Consider the following 22164-nt stretch of genomic DNA (forward strand, 5'->3'; position numbering starts at 1 on the left):
ATCTAATGTCAGAATTAAATATCCATCCATTCAGCTAGGTTAGATGACTGTTGATTTTAGAAGGATCACAGGATTCGTCTTTCATGGCATAGTACAAGCTGCCTTCAAGTTCCTCTCTAAAACAATCAAGATTTTTCACTGTGGCCGCTAGGCATTCTGGAGAGGTTAAGGACCTTGTGGAAAACAAGGAAGAGAGGGGAAATTCACTCAAATGCCTAAGAAGTTCCATCAAGTCATCAAGGCTCCCTATAAAGTCAGTAAAATCTCCATCCTAAGCCAGGTACCTGGACATACTCTAGAAACCCATTTCATTTGTTTTAAGTCCCGTAATAGGAATCCGCTCAAGAACCAAAATGTTGCTGAAGATTTCAGTATGGGTGCTGTTACCCAAAACATCACCACAATGTACAGATGCCAGGATTCATGGGGGTAAAAAAGAGAGTTAACGATTGGAATGGTTTAAGAAGTGGCTTAATGAAAATAATTAGAACAGCAAATACAGTCAACTAAGTAGAAACTACTTTAGCACTCCTTATGCTATTTTTATTTGCACTGGTTAATACATTCTTACGTCTTAAGATAAGTAGGCCAGCTTGTCTGAGGGAACGCGGAACAGGGTGCTAATTTCATCTCTGCCTCACAATTCACCAGTGTCAGCACTTACTAAACTGGAATTAGGCATCCTGTCCTGTTTGATGATGTCACATAGCAGGTTCTATATATTGTTACTTTTTGCTGTTAAATTAAGCAGAACAGTCAGATTTTGAAGGAGCATGTTGTACTAATAGCAGTCACCCACTCACTCAGTGGTCTCCAGCATTGCTTTTCCCACCTCTCTCTTGTAACATCATATCCTGTCTTCAGCTGCCACTTGTATAAAGGATCTCAAACTTTCCAGTGCCCTTTTGTTATTACCATTCTTGGAATAACTTACTAGTACACAGACTTAATTACATATAGATGATAAAAGTATCTTACTTGTGATGGAGTAAGCCTAGCAAGCACAATCTGCAGTTCAAAAACTTCTAGGGAATATTCCCTCTGAAAGCACAAAACCAAAGTGGTCACTTTCAGTTCAGGATAAAACTCCTTCAAGATACTGCAGTGTCATCTCGACAAGTCATGGGCTGCTTCAGAGCACATAAATTGCAGTAATGTAATAATATATTGAAATTCTAGAGCAATGGTTTGTCATCGGATTAGAATGTCGATGGCAGAAGATAAAGATGAAGAAAGAGAGGTGTTAAACTTAGATTTATAGCTGCAGCTTAGAAAAAAAAAACTGTGTTAATTTATTTCCAAAAGCAGGTACTTCTGACTGCCAAGTCAATATTTTGCATGTGCAATTCTCATTGAATCTGCTGTCCTGAGCATAGACCCATCTAGCCAAATTGAGAAGGAAAAAAATCAAAATAATTTAACACAGAAGCATTTGCATTAGTGAGGTAACAGGAACGTTTTGATCATATTTCTCTTATTAAATGAGGTGAAAATTATTATAGGGCATTATTATTTAGGTTCTCAATAAGTATTACTTTATTTAGAGTTGCTTTATGAAAAACCTGGCTTCAATGAAAATATTTGCTTTCTAAGTAGTGACTCTCATGCTTTTAAAACAGCTCTCATTTCTATGAACAATACTGAAGACAAGAACTATCATAGAGCCTACTAGAAAATACCTACTCCCTTCCTTTTCTCTATTTTCTCTTTACTCATACAGTACGCAGCTACACCTAAAAATGCACTGGAAAGAAACACCACATACACACAGCTATCTACAACCAAACAGGGACTTGCAAAATGTTCTTCTCTACAATTTTGGACAGTCAAATTGCTTTTCTACACGTATGGACCCAGTTTGCCTCCATGCTGTTTGTTTAAATGCAATTCATTCATAATGCTAACATAACACAGATCACTGACAACAAGCACTGAGAGGCAGATTTTCCCTCCAAAGCAGTGTAGTATCCACAGGATAAAATTTAACCTTTTATATCAAGAGAAGAATTTACAAGATGTTGAAATATACTATAATATACTCTCTATAAAACAAAATTAGGGCTAAACTCCTTACTCGCATTTCACTAAGGAGTACAGACTTCTCCTATATAATTCCAGGCACTTAAATGAAATGTCTGTGGAGGAGCCTGGTTGTCCTACGCTCCCTCTCCACTTGCAACAGAGAGACAGAATTAAATTTTCTAAAGTGTGATTATGCCTGTCCTCCCCCACCAGCCCTGAACAAAAACTTTCCTTCCCCTCAACCTGAATGGCTTCAGTGAGATTATCCGAAAATGTACGAGAATCTGCTCTTTATTTTTGCAATTTCTCTCACAGGTCTTGATTTATTATCTACATGGAGACAAATTATGGTTGCTTTATAAAAACACAGGACTGGGAGCATTGCCCTGGGCTATCACATCAAGACTCTGTTCTCCTCAATTTCCTGTGTTTACCTCCCCTGAAGTATTTGTAGAAAGCAATCACAGTCCTTCTCAGCCCTCATTTTGCTAGTCCAAACAAGCTGGGGTCCTTTGTTCTCTCCTTGTAAGACAGCTCAGCATTTTCCTGATCACCCTAGTAGCCCTTCTTGGTGCTCATTCCAGATTGAATTAATCTTCCTTGAACAGGTTGACCTGAAATGCATGCATTAATGCAGATACAGCCTCGTTCCAGCCTCATACAACAGCAATAAGGCTTCCGTGTCCACGGGAAATACCTGGCCTTCTACTTCCTTGGCCCTAGTGGCATTTTTCATCATGGTATCACACTGACACTTCACAGTCTTCTTAACTTAGACAAACAGACATCAGTCTTTCTTCCTTTGTGTTTCCATGGAGGAGCTTCCAGCTAGTCATGCCTGCCCCTAGGCTACAACAATTTTAATGAGTTAAATGAAACAGGCAACAAACATTTGTGTCCTGGCTTCACTAGACGAGATATTAAACACATATTAAGGTTGCTGTTTTAGAGCTGTTTTCTCAGGGGCTATTTCCAAGCCTTCCCCTGGATTAGCAAGCCCCAGCCCCAGGCAGGTGCACGCAACCCTCAGCAGCACAGGGCCTTGAGACCAGCATGGTTCTTCCTACCAACAGGAGCAAGAGGCTGCCAGAAGTTTGTGCTGTCTCCTCCTTTTTCTTTTATTTCTGAAATATTTTATTCAGCTCACCAGAATTACTGAAACCAAGAAATCCAAACAGTTTAATGATACAAAATGGTTCAAATCAGTGTCTGTCTTGTTTTTCTCTGTAGTTTAAGGGATCAATATTAATGAAGAGAGAAGCTATAAACATCACTAATGAGGATGAAGTGGAATGTCCCAAACTACAGCCGCGTGCACTTGAGCTTGCACCAAATGAAGATGACATCCACTGTTAAAGGCTGCATTTTAATCTAGCCACAATAATAACAGTGAAGTTAGCGCTATTGGTAAATTTTAATAGATGATATCTTACAAAAGCACCCTACTTGAAATTCAGCCCAAAGACTAAATTAAAGTCAAAGCCCTAGTCAGTTAACTGGGCTATAACATGTGAAGAATTGATTTTCTTATTTTCAGCTGTCAGAGCTGCTACAAAGAATGAGTTTTAATTCTGGGGATGTTATTAAACTCCTTGCTTAACTGGCAGAAAAATGGAACCGCTAGGCAGGCACTGGTGGTGCGGCTGTCGGAGTGAATGACACCTGTCAGAGTATGATGAATGACCCTCTCTGCCCCACAATCCCCCGCTCTGTCACTCAGGTGAGGGCCATTAATCTTCATCGAGGGCCTGTCACGCCGGGCAGCCACGCCGACAAAACGTCTTCTCGCATTTGCCGCCATCGCGCACGTAACAATGCGATATTCCTATTGTCAGAGCGATGCTGAATTAGCATAATTTATTATGACTTTCCTCCCCCAGAGCCCCCTCCCCACCCAAAGCCCAAGTAGGGGAGAGATGCGATTAGACAGATGGAGGGTAGGCCCAGCCTGCCAGCCACGGAGCCCCCCGCAGTGCTTGATGAGGAGTGGAGCATCTCTACAAACCAATCAAAAAGCTGGCAGTTCAATTACAGAGTAATAAAGGGACATTCATCATTCAATTAGGCACCTGTCATGGTTTCACAAAAGGGAAAACTTCTAACCTGAGACTCCAGGGAGAAGATGCTACAACCAGGAGGCAGGGAAATAAATGAAAAAAAGGACAAAGTCAATTACTGCCCAAACCAGACAAAAGGAAATATGTTAAAATAAGGGAAAAGTTATCCCTAGGCAAAAATCAGAAAAGTTACATGACCTTACAGAGATTATAAAGGGCCAGCATTAAAAGAGCTGTGCCACGCTACCCTGAGACACACGCGCTACCAAATTTCCCCCCCTTGCAGGCTTCAATGAAAGCTGAAAGAGCTGACTGTTATCATGAAGAAAGCTTTAGGGAAATACGATTGTGGTTCAAAAGCCCTACTATTGCTACTACAGTGGCGTACGATGCACACCCTCTCCAGAAGGAACGTGCCGATTCATCTCAGCTTGTTGCTGTGCCTCGTTTGAAATGTTATGAAGACCTGGGGTGATTCTTCTTATCGTGTTAGGAACACGAGCAATTCTGTTAACCACTAACTTGACTAGGTGAACCCTTTCAACAAAGAAGAAAAAACCTAATGCACCATATAAATGCTAATACTTCTGCATGTAAACGACCAGGGAAACTAGGCAGGCATGTTTCATTCAAAATTATTGTGTTCAATTTATGCATTTCATAGTTTGCAGAACCCAGCTCTTGAAAGTTACCGAAAATTAGAACATAGCAGAGATGAGATTGTTTGTCAGGCAGAGACTGGAACTAATGTGGATTTATCCTGTTCTGCAGCTGTAAATAACAGGTAAAAAAAAAATAATAATATTAGATTGCTGAACAGCTGCTTGTGCAATAAGCTCTGTTAAGTTGATTACCTGCCTGCTAAGAAGGTTTATAGTAAATTGCAACTCCAACATTAAATTATCGGACTAGCAAAGGTAGGATTTGGTTGGAAAAATGTAAGACTAATCCAAAAAATGTTATTTAGAGGTGATGAATGAAACCTTATATAACGAGCTAGAATGAGTAGAAGCAGCCGAAGTGTCTTAGTGATCCGAATCCAACCCTTATTTTCAAAAGGGTTGTCTGAGCCCTGGCTTACAAAAAGCAGAACAGGGCAGTGAGGAACCCTCAATTTATCACTCTAACAGTGTAACACTGCAAGTCTGCTCGTCCCCCCTGCTCCATCACAGTGAGCCCAGGCACATGCCACACTAACACAACTATACGGTTTCCAGGAAGGAAGCTAGCTCCTCTGTAGGGTTGCGGTTTGACATGTAAATGTAGCAGCTTGCACAGACATGGGTCAGGCTACAGTTCTGAGCGCTTATGTCACATCAGAGCATGGGATTTACACTGCCAAGTCTCACTAACGGTTTTCAAAATCCTACCTAGATGAGCTCACAGAACATAACAAACAGGGAACTCTTCAGGGATGTTTTATCAATTAATAAGGAAAAATATTGTCAGATAAATTTGCTTGGCTTTAACACATGACTAATTGCAAGCACCACCTATTATTTACAGCACTAGCCAGAGCTGGTCTTGCTGGGGAGGGGGAGGGAGTTGTAAAGAAAGCACTGCATAATGACAAGAAGATCTAAGTCTATAACAGGGTGCAAAATAACGTAAGCAATTGATTTGTGTGCTGAATACTTCCTCCTATGCCTTTTGCATTTGCAAAATGAAGGGCCTAATGAAGTTCTGATACAACATAACAAAGAGCCTAACAATGCCTACATACCTCGCTCACAGGGGGTGCTATGAAGAACAATCTGCTAAGGTTTTTAAACTGGCCTGGAGATGAAGAGTGCTACAAAGCATAAACACAAGCTGTATCACTGTGCATTGTCTTCATTACACTACTTTGAAAAAGTCACCACAGATTACTGTATCAGTTTTCCCATAACACCAGGCAGGTTTTTTTGTTTGTTTGTTTGTTTGTTTTTCTCCCCCCTCCTTTCAGGATAAATATATTACAAACATAGGCTTGCAAAAGGCAGAATGTGAAAAAAAGAAAATGCCAGAATTACTGAAGCACAGAGTTTATAACTCCTTCCCTCTCCTTTCCCCCAGAAAATATAGTTTATCGATACAGTGGTTGCCTTTAAGATTAGTTGCAGTGTCAAGGTTTTCAACAGAACAGAGGCAGAGAATGGTGCGTGCAACTCAAAGGTGTTTGATGGTATCAGACCTGGAGGTCTTGTGCATACAGTTCCACTGCTGCTGTGCAATGATTCAAAAAATTGAAAGCCAAGTGTCCAGGGAATAGGTAACAAAATTAATAATTTGTTGTTCCTGCTTTGATGTCAAACAGAAAACAAACAGAAACCCCTTTCAGGAAGTCTAAAAATAACTAAATAAAACAAAGCAGCTAAAAATAAAACAATTTGTTTCAGATGCAGAGCCACCATTACCAAACTACAAAACAACCCATTTGCCTTCTCTCCTGCATAGGAGTAGACGATAACAGCTCCAGAAACTCAGAGGCTAATGCAGGGCTTCTGAGATGTCTTGTTTGAGGAACAACTGAGGGGGCAAGGGGAGAAAAGAAGGGCACCAGGGCACCCCTATGTATTCATACTTGGTCATGTTATTAGAAGTTGTGTTGTCATACAGACTTCTATATAGACAGCACATCACAGTAACTTACTAAACACTACAAATTAATCAAGAAATGCAAAGATGATTCTGAGTTTCCAATATGGTGGCCTTTAGCAAATCAGGTTATCCAGGGCTGTCATATCAGTGATTTGATTTATTAAGACTTAATAAACCTGGCACATTCATCCAAATGCCTCAAAGAGCGCACTTTACCCTTCTTGTTCCTGTGAATACTGTGTGGCTGCCTTGAGAAACAGTTTCTCTGGGAGGAAGTGTTATCAGGGGTACACATCAGCAAATGCACAAAAAGGAAAATGAGGGTACAGGGAATAAAAAAACGTAATCACGTTGAGACAAAAAGGGAAGGCAGTAAAGTATCAGGACGATAGCAGGATAAATAATTGATGAGCTTGTGGTTTACAAGTGAGTTTCATTAATATTATCATGCAGGTTCATTAAGCACTGTCCCAGGCTCATCTCTGAAGGTTCCTCCCGAGTTTTGATTAGGTGCTGCAAGTCTTTTGCTTAGACATCAGAACTTCAGGTCTTCGGTGGTGACAATGTTTCCTAAGCCCCAATCCCTTCAGCCAAGCACCTTTCCAAGCTGTTTTTTTATTCCCCTCCCACTAATCACAAGTCCCTAACCATGACAGCAAGTCTTAGTAAATAATATATCAAGATAAATGATAATTGTTCTGTTTTAAGTGTCTCCTAATGAGCATCATAAATTAAAAATTAATATTGCAAAGACTGTATGAATAGCATCGACGCTATAAACAGAGCAGCAGGGATCAAGAATGCAAATGAAAGTGAAACGCTCCCTTATCCACCCCCCTATATGAAAAAATTCTGGAGCCAGCAGACTGTTAGGCATTACAAAGGTAATAAATGACTTTAATGAAGTTCTGTAACAGGCAATTTCTTTTTAATCTTCCCTTCACCTTCCAATATTTGGCTCTTTTGGATTCTGAGATTTCTTTTGTTGATTTTTCTCCCCCCTTTAAACTCTCTCTCAAGAACTGTTCCTTTTTAGGTTTAACAGTAATCTCAAATTAAAGCATGCTGCTGAAATAAAAACTAGGGAATGGGCTGGTTAACAGATTGCTGGTCCTGATGATCATGCAGAAAGGCTAAAGCGATTTGGCAGTAGCCATTCTGTTGTGTGACGTTGCTATTGTCACTGTGCCTTCTATTCAGAGAGTGCATTCAAATGGTGTCTTTTTCTGGGTGACTGAATAAGGTACACTTAGCTATGCCCTTCTACCTCCAAGTTTCAGCAAGAAAGAAAGGAGGCAGCTGGAAGTCTTAGCTGCCCTTCTTCCAGAGCCTTGGTTTATTAAATCTAGATGCAGGAGTATTTGCACAAGCAATGTTTGCCTTCTTTTTTGATAATTAGAATAATCTTTAGCTGAATCCCACCTCCTCCATTGTTTGTAAACACATAAATGATCCTTTCAAAACAAAAGACTTCGGATACTGTATTTGTATCATCATGTCACTAATAATCCCATTGCATTGATCGTAGACAGTGGTTGTATGTCAGACTTAAAGGAGAAAATAAACAGAATTACTACTAAGCAATGAATGACACAAAGAGCAAGTTCTTGAAGGAATCTGGCAGTCAGGCTAGGATTAAGACACTTTCTTTTTCTTTCTTTATTAATTTTCATCTAAATTTACCTGGCAAGTCCTCCAGTCCTTCCCTCTCCTCTATACTTCTTCCTTGTTTGCCTTTTCTTCCCCTCATCTGACGACTTTGAGGTAAGGAATAGCCACAGCCAGTCAGCTAGTCTGCTCCTTAAATTATGCTAGACATACCAATAGCGAGTGGGTTTAAAGAAAGGAAGCATAAGATACACATTATTAAGGAAAGCAATTATTGAGAAGAGGCTACTCGTCCGTCTCCATCATTTTTAAGCCTAAAGCAATGGAAGTGCTAGACACTGCTCTGTAATTAAGGCTGAAGTCTGCATTCAAGGAATTTCAGCTTTTCTGTAACGCATCTTCTCCAAACACATCATTTGCTCTTTAAAGCACAGAATTACTTTTCTGAGAGTTTATAAATATTTTACTTTAAGCCCATTTTTGAGACAAAGTTAGACACCCTGTGCCTTTTTATTGTCCCAATTGATATCATTACTAGAATAACTCAGGCTTTAAACACTACAGTAAAATCTCAGCATAACAGAAACTGTTTTTTTTCCTAGAGCAAATGGTTCTCTTATCTTCCTGTTAGATACTATCAGACAAGACTGAGGCTCCTCTTAAATAAGACTTTCATCTCATATCAGAGATAACTGAACTACTATTCGACTGTAAGAAGTTTTTCTTAAGTAACTGCTATGAGACATTTACGCTCCCCTAGTGTTAGGGAGCTCCCTTGGTACAAGACGTTACTCCTGCCATCACCACACCTCAGAGGTTCAGAATTGCCTGCCTGGCTTTGTTGCCCTGGAAGTTTAGGCAGAAGCACAGGCAAAGCTGTTAAAAGCACAGAGTCATTAAAAGTTGGACACTAATGTATCTTTGAAATCCAATTTCATCTCCTTTGGGACAACAAACCATAAAATGCATTAACCATAATTGTATGGTTATCTCAGGGCATCACAAGGTAGAATTAATGTTATTCCAAATTTCAGCAAGCCTGGATTTGTTTTAAATGTGATTTTAAAGTACTCAAATTTATAATTTTGGTCTTTAGCTAATTAAAATATTATTGTAACATCAGTAGCCTTTGGCTTACTAATACACGTTTCCCACACTGAACTCTATTTTAATGTTGGAAACATTTTTTGTTTGGAGATTTACATCTGTCTGGGGATGCTCAGCTGGTGATAATCGCTGCACCCACACTTAATGGATCTGTGCCAAATCTACACCAGCTGAGGATCTAAAGATGTATATTTACTCCTGTTCATTTTTTTTCCAAGTTCATACAGATTACAAAGTGTGGCTCTGAGCATTATACCCAAGTGCAATTCCTCTTTTCCACCAACAATGGGTTTTGCATTGCTGCCCTCAAGTTTGATCCGTGCTGAAGACACCTGCTCTCAAGGAAATGAGCTGGGACCACCAACTCATTTCATAAAGGCCACTGAGCAGCTGTCACATGGTAACAACTCCCAGGCAGTACTGACCTGTAACAAATCTGAACCACTGACCTAGAGGTGAAAGGCTCTATATCCAATTACCAATCCCCTGAGTGAGCCACTACTAGGTTTTGCCTTGAAAACATGAATAAATATGCACAGAAGTAAACACAAATGAAAAGCACAAGTTGCATCATTACTGATATCTTGTTACAAACCAAATCTTGGAAATCAAGTATATCATTGCTACCAGTAGACTATCTGGACTCTGTGCCTATGAAAAAAAATCTGATTAGGAGGGACAGATTGAAGCAATACTGCCCCTTCTTTCTTCTTACATCATCAATAGAAAAACAAGAATATCCACACAAGACTGACATGAGGAAAGAAAAGAGAATGGCAGATTTCACATCTCCCCCATGAATTCATCAATGTAAATAACATTTTCCTTGTGAATGGCCAAACAGGAAGCATAAAAGTACCCTTATTCAGTGAAGTAGCCATTTTCTCTGCCTGCAAGTTCAAGAAAAAAGGCCATTTCATAACTGAGAGCCTTATAAAGTGGGCTGTAATGCTATCCAGTTAGAGTTCAGGCCAGAACACACTTTTCTCTGCTTTGGTTCCATTTCATTCACATTACTCTTGACAGCGTCAGTAAGCAGCAGCAGCAGAGTACAGTCTTCCTTTATTTTTAGCAAGATGGAAGCTTCTAGAAAATTCCTCTATTCTCCCCTCCCAAACATAAAGAGACACCTAACTTAGCAGCACTAATGCAAAAAGCTGCTTTAATGATTTCATCTTGATAATTTGCTGCAATTACTACATAATTATATCAATGCATCTTTATAACTGTGATAAAACAGGCTTAACTAAGGTACCTTTTAACAAAGGTAAAGAAAAGAATTATTAGAAATGAGTCACTGAAAGTTGACTTCCTCTTTTAGGCTCCAAATCATGCCATGCTTAGCCCTCTGGGTCTAGGTAAATGTGGACTGCAAGCTCGAGGCTGAGTGGCAGCTTGCCATCCATCTGCCCATCTTGCCAGCATCTTCTTCTGTCCCACCCAAGAGAACTGGAGCTTGGTAGAAAATATGCTGATGGTACAGCAAATGAACAAAGGGGCTATGCAAGTCCTAATTTCAAGGAGCAATATATAGAACTGAAAAAACAAAACCTTGAAATCATGGTCACATTTACTTCCTTCGGGTGAAGGCACTACAGAGGACATTCAATAATAGATGTAGACTTACAAAAAATGAAGCAGCTTCAGAAATGTTGCTTAATAGTAATCTACCACTTTCAGACTCACTGACATTTCAAAGTGTTCTACATGTAGCCAGCATCCCTTGCTGTTGAAGGACTTTCCCTTTATTCAGGGCAAGTGCATCCAAAGAGGGTGGTGAGGCACTGGCACAGGCTGCCCACAGAAGCTTGTAGATGCCCCATTGCCAGGGGTGGCTTTGAGCAGCCTGGTCTGGTGAGAGGTGTCCCTGCCCATGGCAGGGGGTTGAAACTGGATGGGCTTTGAGGTCCCTTCCAGCCCAAACCATCCTGTGATTCTATGATAATGTAGCTTCATACTGATACAGATTAGGCCAATTGCTAACATTGCAAACCTAATCACAAAAGAGTCAACATCTTCAGCTCTCTTTGACAAACTCCTACAGCAACTCTTTTGCATCAAGATTAGTTAAACATACTTCAAAATGTACAATGTACAGACAAGCTAGTATCAGCAGGAGACTCAATACATTTGCATATCTTAACTTGGAATTCACATTTGGAAAGCTGACTTCTGCATTAAAATAGTTTAAGATGGTCACTGAAAGAGAACATCATGTCTGTAGACCTGAAATCAGATTTTCTTCTTTTGCCATGTTTTAAAAGTCTCTTTAATATCACATTCCTCCCAGGTGGGTGTCAAACTTTAGGAAAGAAATATATCTTCCTTGGTACCACCTGTCAAGATTTAAGCATCCTAGCTTTCCTCTCTAAAGACAGTGGTTGCATTTATCCCAACTAAAGAATGATGGGATGAATTGCCTCCTGTAAGCCACATTCATCAACTACATAATGAGGAGAGAAGTTTGAAACTAGTTTCAACAAGACACCTAGCTTCTAGGAGGCTAAAGCTTCACATGCAATATTCTGATCTGTTTCTGCACAACATTACACGAGGCTTGCAACCACAAAGTGAGTTGCAAAAAGCCCAATCCACTCTTCACCAAAAAACTCAATGCACATTGGATCAGTCCCCTAAGAGCCAGAGGGTTTGATTTATTTGTAAGGAAATATATTGGTGAGAACTGATTCAGTGGGGTGGGGGGCGGTGGTGGATCTTTCAGCTTGCCTACTCTATAAATCAAGCAGATTTTCCCCCTAAATAACTAAGTGAATGACCATTTTAGGACTGATGTGAATCAGTCCAGAAGGAATCATTTTTAAGAAAGTTGTTAGTGAATGGAAACAGGTGGCTATAATTTGACTTAAACTGCAACCTTAACTGTAGTGTTTGCTATCATGAACACTATAACAACAGATGTACAGTTGCACCTTGGGATGAATTCATTATGGCCTGAGAAACATAATCATGCCATTCAGACCATATTTTGTCCATATGCTCATGTGGTTTACACCCCTGGTTTATTGGCATTGTACTTGGTTATATAGCAGGAGACTCCCAGGATCATAATTTGCACTTATTGTTACAGTTCTGGAGAATCCCTTTGTAGCATGGGTTTCCCGTTATGGCAAAGACTCTTTCTGAGCAGGGAAGGAAGGCCTGGGTCGCAACCTGTACGGATGCTGTGGGAGCTCAGCATCACTCGGGTACTTTTCCATACAAAACGTACTGAACACCTCAAAGAAACAGAACAAAATTTAAATATGGTAGTTAAGCTGAAAATGAACCTGAGGGGCACAGGGGGCTATTCTTCAGGACATTTTACAGTTACAAAAAGTGTAGAACATACTGCTATCTTATCTTGTAATTTATGGGATGAATATTGTAATTCATTGAATGTCACGACTTATCTTTTATTCATATAGTTACTATTCCATTACCAGAGAGGGAGGTTTGTCAAAGGTTAATTATTTTAAATTGCTCAGGCAAATTTATTTTGATTTGTACAATTTTTTTTTTGAATAATCAAAGGGCTATATATTCATAGTGCCTTACAAGGTTTCATTTAAAAAAAAATACTCCTTGGTGATGCAGTCAGATTAAACAAATGCTGTAGTAGGGACCAAAAATTGATTTTTTTTAAACCCTAAATGTAGAGAACTGCAAAAAAAAAAAAAATGGGTAGTTGTTCTTTCTTCAGTTTTACTGTAAAAAAAATTCCCTAGCAGTCTAAGACTGCTGAATTATCCTTCCCTCCAGCAATCTATTTACAAGTAAAGAGCATCTCACCACAGTCTCAAAACCTGTGTCCCTAGGGTAAGGACTATTCATTTTAATTGCTTCCAAAGCACCTATCACAACAGGCTCTTGATTTGTGCTTCAGCCATGATAAAAATAAGTAGTACCATAGAACAGAAGTACAAATCACTCGGAAGTTGCCCACCTCTCTGAAACTCTTGGTTTCCAGAGATGCTCAGTTGCTATCAGTTCAGGCAGGTGTTCTCTATCCTATCCAGCTTTAAATACCTAACTTCAGAGCACAGTTCCTGGAATCCATTAGCCAATTCACCCCAAAATGAAGTGCTTTGATATACCCAGAGCTAAACACCAACACTGTGTAGCACGAATACCTCCCTCTCTAGTGACCTACAACAGGAGCCCCCATGAAGTTGGAAAAATGCTTCCAGTATGACACAGACTAACAAAACCTAGATGCTAACCCCCAGTAAAGTCTTTTAAACACAAAAGACATCTTTTCTCCTTTTGAAAAGAAAGGAAAAAAAATCACTTAGCCTGTTTTCCCTGTCAGCAAAGCAGGGATAATGATACTTACCCTGTAGGAGTGCTGGAAGTTTAAATCCATGCACAGTCAAGTGCTGTGAAAGTCTTAAATGGAAAGCGTAATGCAGGTGCTGACACTGTGTTAAAAAAATAATTACTGTTCTTATTACTGAACCTCTGATGAGCCTGCTGGAGCTGTAACGACAGGGAGGATGGTCATTGAGGTTCTGGGGATCTTCATCTGGACCCTTTTCCACACATTTTGTTGGTTTCTAACTGTAGTAACTGCTGCTGTTGAGACAGAAATGCTTCTTGGGAGGGTACACTGCAATGGCAAGGGAGCCGCAGCTGCTCCATCAGTGCAGCTATAGACTGCAAGCCACGCTACGCAGCAGGCCAAGAGCAAAACAACGTACAGCACGGAGCAGACTCTTCCAGAGAGGGCTTCATTTTTCAGAAGCCCTTATAACCAGGCAGCTACAGCAAATAGGGCGGGTTCAGACCCCGTGCTGCAGGGTAGGGCTGGAGGAGATGGCAGTGAGTGCTGCAGCTCCCCTGCTCGGTGAGCCAGCAGTGCAGGGTGCAACACCAGCCACTTGGACCTCCATCCACGTCGTGCTGCAGGCAACACGTCATGCTGCAGGACGGGGGTGATTTGAGGCAAGAGGAAGGATGCAGACCCTGCCACCTGCCTTGCCTTTTCCACAGCTGCCCTGGGCTCCTGGAGAGCCACAGCTCCCTCATCTGCGAGGCTCCCCACAGGGGAAGTGCACAAGTTGCAGGGCTCGGCTGCACAGTACCACCAGGACTTCAAAGCCAGCTCTTGCTGGCTCCCTCCCAACTCGCTGCCACCTCCCCTGCCACAGGCAAGGCTGCATTTGCATTCTGCCCATCCTCTGACGGAATTGTGCCTTCTGGGCCCTCCGCCAACATCTGCTGTGGCTTTAGCCAGAGAAGTCAACAGCCTAAAATCTACCCCGAGTTACATTGAAGTTTGGTAGCTGGCAAATAAAGAAGTGTCCTATTGTTCTACATTCCCCCAACCCGGCGTGTTTTCAAAAAACTCTTGGACAACTTTGGGGGTGGGGGGAAAGAAAAAAAACAACTCAGGGGAAACAGCTGATTAGATTCTGGCAAGGCGGACCAAACATCTGCTTCAAACAAAAGACATCTGCATATTTCACATTTATTTTTCATAATTTACAGAAGCAACCTGCCAAAATTTAGCAAGGGAGAATAAACTAGCACATAATTAGCTAAAGTTTGCTTGCTTTAGAATTTATTAGCATGAAGCCCAGTAGCTCACCTGGGAGGACATCAAGGAATGCAGATAACTACAGTTTGATTTTGTAAATTCAATTTTCGATCTGGCGTGCCAGGCCAAAAAGCTACGTTGCCATGCCAATTAACACAAGCCAGCAAGTGTCCTGATGTCCCCACGTCACACACTGTACAGCTGTCTCGAAGGCATTGATAACACTGTTTATTAAATAAGGATCGATTAGACAGACGTTTTTCTCCAGTTTACGTGGTACAGCAGGCTGCAGGTTAGAGAGCAGAACAATCTTTTTAAAAAAAATCCAAAGGTACGCTATGTGCTGTGCATACAGATGGTACAAGGAGCGCTGGGGAAGCAGGCGTGTGAATTTTGCAAGGCAGTCAAAAGTCTTTGTTAAAAAAAGCAGAAATAAGATCCTGGAAATTATATGCCCTCAATTTAATTTTGTCATCTACCAGGTCATTAGTACATTGGATAGCTAATAGGCTTCCAGTTGTAATAGAGTCAACAGGAATAGCATGAAAACCTGAGGTTTCGAAATCAATGTGGTTCACTAAAAATACCTACTAGCTTTGGCCAACAAGGATAATATACAGAAACAGGCAGAACTTCAGGGTGGGAAATCCTGCCTATGCTGAAAATGGGAGTAAAAAATAAAATTAAAAAATTGTTAACTCAGGGTTATACCCTGGACTTGAAACAGGAGTTGAAGAAATGGGAAAGGGCTTTCTTACTAAGCCCAAATTAAACCCAGGCTCATAAAAGCATCTGCAATTCTTCTGGATGAACCAAGGTGGAGGTTTGCCCTTCTCTCTCCAAGGAAGGATTTATTGTTTCAGACAGAAACCATGGGAAACTTGCTCTCTTGGACTGAATTCTGTTCCACATTTCAGATTTATTTGAACCTGAATCTCAGAGCAAAACTCAGGGTGTAAAAACTTAACTGCCAAAGAAATTCTGTCAACCCCAAAGGAACACAAATTGCCAAACACAGCACAGCTCTAAAAGACATTTCAAGTCCCTTAATCTGGGCTTTATGGCTCGCACCTTTCTATGGAGAGATGAATCCAAGACTCAAAATGACTCAGTGTTCAGATTGGAGTGTTTTTTGTTGTTGTTGTTATTGTTGTAGGATTGTTTTTTCAAGGGGGGGGCCTATATTAGACATCAAAATAACCCCACCCACATCTGAGAGGGTTTAGTTAAGTTTGAAGTTTCTGTGTCTAAATGCTGAAGGATTTGGGTAGAAGAGGTCACAGGAATATTCAAGTAGAATCCTCTTTTTGTGCCAGCTTAACCAAACAAAATACATTCTCCCTAAACAGGGACTCAGAGTTCTGAATCATGCCCACCACTATCTTAAGACTCTTTTTCCCCAACTGCAACTGAGTCATAGAATCAAAACCACTTAATTTCACCATATAAGTAATATTATGCAGGTTATGTTAGAGGTTGAGTCATTCACATGCAGCATTTGAGCTGGTATTAAGGCAGACTATTCTATAATTATAAAAAACAGCTTATACGTTAAGCTTCCTTCTCCCTTGCTATCAAAACACCTCAATACCATCATTTCCTTTATAAAGTGAAGAAAACTAAGGCACAGAGTAAAAACATGGATTTCTCAGACATGAGCTTCCCTCTTGGCAGGAACAGGACAGAGGTCCCACTGCAGTGCCAGCAGTGGTTATGACCCATGGATTTTTATTCATTTGCTTTTTAAAACTGAAAGACAAAAGGTACAGTGGAACTAAGTGACTAAAAGCCTGCATTGATCCACACACAGTGCAGGACGTTTCTAATTAGAGATTTATACACAGTAAACACTCATTTACAACATACACTTAGTTTTTGTTTGAAGAAAATCCTGTTCTTGTTTCTCTGAATGAATCAGGACCTCTGACATTGTTCTGGGTTTATTAAAATAAGACTCCTACAAAACTGCTTCTTCCTGAGCTACTCTTTCTAATTGAACATTTTGGAACAAAATATTATTTCACACAGTTGGGAGCACTTCACTAGGGACATCAAACCGGCACTAAAAATCTTGGGATTTCTCAAATTTCAGTGAGAACACAGGAATATTGATCTGTTTGTAAGCCAGCCTGTAACCAAGCTCGCACTGGTGCATTTGAGAAGTCCCAACAGTTTCCTGTTAGAAGTTCTACCCAGCTGTAGTTCTGAACATGCCCCATTCAACTTGAAACAGCGACCACTGTGCTGCTGATACTGAATGTTGTTAGAAAGGACCTTTCCCTTCAATCTTGATCTACTCACTCCCTGTGTATCTAAAGTATTCTTTAGCCACTCCATTTACCTGCATTTAACCACTTCCAGTGGAGTCACGGTTTCCATTGCCTTGCTTGAAACAGCCATGAGATGAGCTCCTGCAGTTCATTCAAACCAAAGAGGCAATTCTACATTCGTGTTTGTAGACCAATGTTCAGGAGAGCACCGGAGCACTTTTTTTAACATGCACACGGCGCTTTTGTCCCCTGCAGAACCAGGATTTCGTTACACAGCCAAAAACACCACTTTGTGCAAAGTATGAAGACTTAACTGGTGTGGTCACTGACAACAGGAATAACAACAGCAAGTACTCTTTTATGGACTCCTTATTCTCCTTATTTCCCAGAAAGCAACTTCTCTCACTCCATACCATGGGAACTGTCCCACTACCAACTCCTTACAGCCACTGAATAGCTGTCAAGGTTATAACATACAGAAGCAACAACAGGTAGATATAATACTTTTACCACTGCTCTGGACATAGTAAAAGATGAGCAGCAACAGATGAAGACGGCAGCAAGCTGACAATATTAAGCACTAGTAAACACACTCTTGGTCACAGGATGGATCTGTTGCATTATTAATTGTGGCCTGCAGTAGCTCAAAAAACTGAAGTTGTATGCCCATGTTAGGTCCTTTTCTTAGCATTATGTTTGATCTCACAAATGTAATTTCATTCTTCTGTTTTGTCATTATTCAACTTGTTCATTCCTTTTAATTATACATAGAGTAATTTATCATATATATTTTGTTATAAGGATTTAATTAAACATGTATTAATACAATTTAATGATCTTGCCAGTGACCAACATTCTCCTGTGCATTAAACAGAAAAGGAGGCATTGAACATAAAATTTGTACAGTAAATAAACAAAACACAGACAGCCTTGTAAAGCAGGAAGAAAAACACGGCCTGCATGGCCAACCTATTTCAAGAATGTTACAAATTGGAAGCATTTACTATTTCAAAATCATTAATCATATACTCACTCCATTTATTTACTTATCTGTGTTCTTCATGTAAATTTTTCTTGAAAGTGCGTAAACTCTATAGAATTATAAACAAAAAGTGAAGTCACATATGGTATTTCACCTGCTTACACTGTAATTACTCAACTTGGCTGAAAACTAATGAACTAGAAGTTTTTCATTTTTATCTGCTCCTTTTAGCTGGAAGGAATCTATTTTATATTTCAGTATAAAATACGAGAGTTACTACATGAGGTAAGCTGCAGACCTGCCTATGTAAATGCTCTGACCTCATAGATATTTGCAAGAGCTTTCCTCAGATTTATAAAACAAACGACATTTGGCAGTAAACAAAAGTAGACACTCTATATAGCTCCATATTAAAACGCTCGACATAGTAATAAGTTGACATTCTATACAACCCGTGGCAAGCTTTTGACCACATAAACTCTCAACCTTGTATCACCCTTCCATGTTTTATTTGCCTGTGAAGACTGTACCTACAAAAAACATGTCCATAAAGTCAGAAAAGAGCTACCATCGTTCAGTGCAGAAGGAACCAAGTAGCTTCTAAAATGCCTTTGCTGCGTGCTTTTTATTTTACTTCTAGAAGCTGACTTTAGCCTACTTCCATTTAAGATACCTTGCGTGACACAGTTTGCTTTTCCTCAGCTTCATGAAGTGATTGAATTTTTTATTTTTTTCCTACCTTCCCAAGAATGGACAGACCCTGACACAAGCAGAGATCCTTTGAGGGCAGCCAGGAAGCACCTCTCACAGGCTCAGGTTCCTCACCCCACTTCTCCAGGGGCTGTCTGGACTAACACTGGCCATGCTCGAACCACCAACCTTTCTGCTCTTCCACCCCATAGAAGCATGGCCCAGAAGGGAGCTGCACTGCATTCCGCTTGGCACACACAGCGAGATGAGCATTCTCAACTGTGAGAAGAAACAGCTACCAGCCATACACCCTGCTTGCAAATTACAGATCTCTCAGCAGCGCCACATCTTTGCCCTCCTCCAAGCCCTTTCTTTAGTCTTTAGTCTCTATTTGAAAGCAGATAAGCCAGTGTTATTGAAAAAAAATGTTTCCCATAGTGAAACATTTTTATGAGCGATCTATGTTTACTACACTTACATATGCTTTAGAAAGTAAAGCCCCATCAAGTCCAACATTGTTTATTTTGTCCCCTCCCCGAAATTCTGATCAAAGCAAAGACCAGTTTTGAACTTACACAAGAAGGAAATGAAGTAATCCATAGCTGCAGCGGTGCTCAGAGGGCTCTTTCTGGGTCTCATCAGTGCCACAAAGCCAGGTAAATAGCAGTGGTCACTCGGAAGTCCTTCCCATTTGCAAGATGCAACAGAAGGGCCCAGACAATTGCAGCAGTTAAGTTTACTGACAACCGAAAAGTCTTTCTGGAAATAACCTACAAAGGTAGGCATGGTTTAGCTAACCACACTGTAAAGCTGCATGTTAAATATCCTTGAAGCCTTGCATCCCAGGCAGAGTTTGAGACTTCACACATTACGCAGAGGACCTGGTTTTTATTCACCAAGAAGTACCACGCTTGGCAGCTAAGTTTATAATTACACTCTGAACTGCCACACATATGAAACTCTCCCATACTCCCTTGGTCACACAGATCCCAGCAACTTACTTGCATATGTAACACCTAAACATAAGGCCTGTGAAGATCCTCTGCAGCATCTCATCATCATGCACAGGAGTAATTATTCTTTGCTTCTCCATTGCTTCATCCACAGGGCCACAGCCTGGCTAAGGATATATTGAATGTAAAAAAAGTGGCAAACATACCTTTCCAGAGTTAGCACTGGCCATGTCAGAGTAGAGATGTTCATCTTGTCAGCAGCAGCAATTGGAAAATTCAAAATGCAAAGCAAGGAAGATGGTAGTTCTCAGAATTCTTTTTTTCTAGCAAGGGCATCTAAGACCTAAGAGAGAGAAAGAAAAAAATCAATTAACGATAAGATTCCTGCTGATCATTTCTTGTGCTACACTAAGGACTATCATTTGCGCTTCCCTCTCTAAAAGCATTGGGCTACATTGCCAAGACTATTGAAGAGGGCAGCCAGCTCTGGTTTGCAATATAGCAGCTGTCTAGTGCCTCTCAAAACCGCTCCAGTTAAAGTTGGAAGGTCAACTCCAGCTTAAAGAGAAGACGCACGTACTCTGCTATGTTTGTTGGGAAATGCAGTGACCAAGGCTCTGATCCTCTGAAAATCTAACTCCTGCTGACTAGAGGATATGAGTGTTAAACACATCTACATCGCACTCTATAAAAACAGCACCTCCAGGAGCAAAAGGCCTTCTCATGTGCCGATCTGGTTCTGGTAAGGGTGTCATCTGTTCATAAATATTCCTTGGAGATTTGCTGCACAACCACTGATCTGAACCAAATCTGTTTGGACTACAGAATTTTCATCACAATATCACAAGCTGGTGTTGTAATATACACAGAGCTGAAACAAAGAGAATTTATTATTCTATTGAAAGATGTCTTTTGGCCAAACTTGAGTAAAAGCATCGCATATTGATACTTCTGTAAGATCATAAACTCAAATGAACACCAGCTGAAGAAGAGGACAATGGTAATGCCAGATGACAAACTGATACAGTCATCATATTCATCAACACCAACAGCAGCCGGTCACTTCCTCCCCCTTACAGAATTAGCCATGAAAAGATTGTTTTAAACGATAACAAGAATGTGTTAAAAGCATGCATCTCAGTGGCAGTTCTGAATGTGAAACCCAGAAGCCTGCATCTGAGAAAGAGATGGTTTAAAATTAAAAAAGGGAAAAAAAAGACTTGCTAGGAGGGACTAAAAAGAGGTGGAAAAAATACAACTGTGTGGTGGGGAAAGAAGAAAAAACTGAAAAGCAGGAACAAATTTGACACTAAAAACATACTGCATTATTCAGACTTGTGGAAGAGTGTGTGAACAGAAGTGATGACAAAAGCTACAAAATTCAATATGATCACTTGAAGGGTGGGAGTTTTTGCAAGCAAACATACAACTTTACAGCAAAGGAGAGTCTCAAAACATTCGAAATAAACATTGAAATTTTACACATTGAGTTACAAGCTTGTTTATAGGCTTCACGTGGTCTTGCTTCTTTGTAATCCTGAGAAGTCAGACAGCTGCATTGTACACATGGCATTTTGAAGTGACAGTGGCATTTTCAAAGGAGAAATCTGTTCAACAATTTGGTACTTGGATCTCTGTTTTGAGACAAAAGCATCTATATTGATTGCAGCTGGTAGAAAAAAATCATACCTAAGGTTTTAAGGACAAAGCCATTAAAATAAGGAATGCCTTTTTACTTTTGTTTCTAAGTCATCACAGGTTGACTGATTTATCTCCATCAATTATTGTCAGCAGCTGCTTATATAATGTAATTCAGGACATATACAAGAAAAAAAAGGCTGGTTGTTCCTTTTTTTCTGCCAAGTAAGGTACAGTCAGAAAAAAAGCACATGACACTTAATTAAAAAATTTAAAAAAAATCCCCAGACTTGAAAACTGCATTTTTTAAATCATTAGTTTGAGTTCCTCTTTCAAGCAACTTCCCAAGTAAAAGTATCACATCAGCCACGCTCAAGTCCCTCTTGCTCTCAGTCATCCATCACCTCAGGAAGCCTGTGTGTCTCCGGGGGCGAAAGGGGGTGGGTTGGGGGGTTACAAAGCAGCAGAAGAGGTCAAAGACACTCCCTCACTTGGGTTTTCCTGCTGTGTTTCCTTCGCAGCTGCTCCTACCTCAAATTTACGGTAAGCGGGGAGCAAAAGTACATCCTCTCTGCAAGGGCTCTCCTGTAGTTTGCTCTTGCAAAAGCCCCTCCAAAACTCAATCATGAAGCACCCACACACATCTGTGCTCCCCCTCCCCGAACTCTCCTCCCCAAAGTTAAGAAACTTGGGGTCTGTTCCAAAACCCACTGGAAGGGCT

The 22164-nt window shown here is 40.5% G+C and overlaps 1 long non-coding RNA gene across 4 annotated transcripts in view; it reads right to left on the reverse strand.

The window, feature by feature from the left end:
- LOC121068125 overlaps positions 1-19537 on the reverse strand; it is a 187148-nt gene extending 167611 nt beyond the window's left edge. For all 4 annotated transcript variants that reach the window (XR_005818627.1, XR_005818629.1, XR_005818628.1 and 1 more), the window contains exon 1: positions 19428-19537. This is a non-coding gene — a long non-coding RNA (uncharacterized LOC121068125). The remainder of the gene's footprint in view (positions 1-19427) is intronic.
- Positions 19538-22164: the final 2627 nt, after the last annotated feature.

The sequence above is a fragment of the Cygnus olor genome, chromosome 3 (genome assembly GCF_009769625.2).
Source record: "Cygnus olor isolate bCygOlo1 chromosome 3, bCygOlo1.pri.v2, whole genome shotgun sequence".
In the NCBI taxonomy this organism is placed as follows: Eukaryota; Metazoa; Chordata; class Aves; order Anseriformes; family Anatidae; genus Cygnus; species Cygnus olor.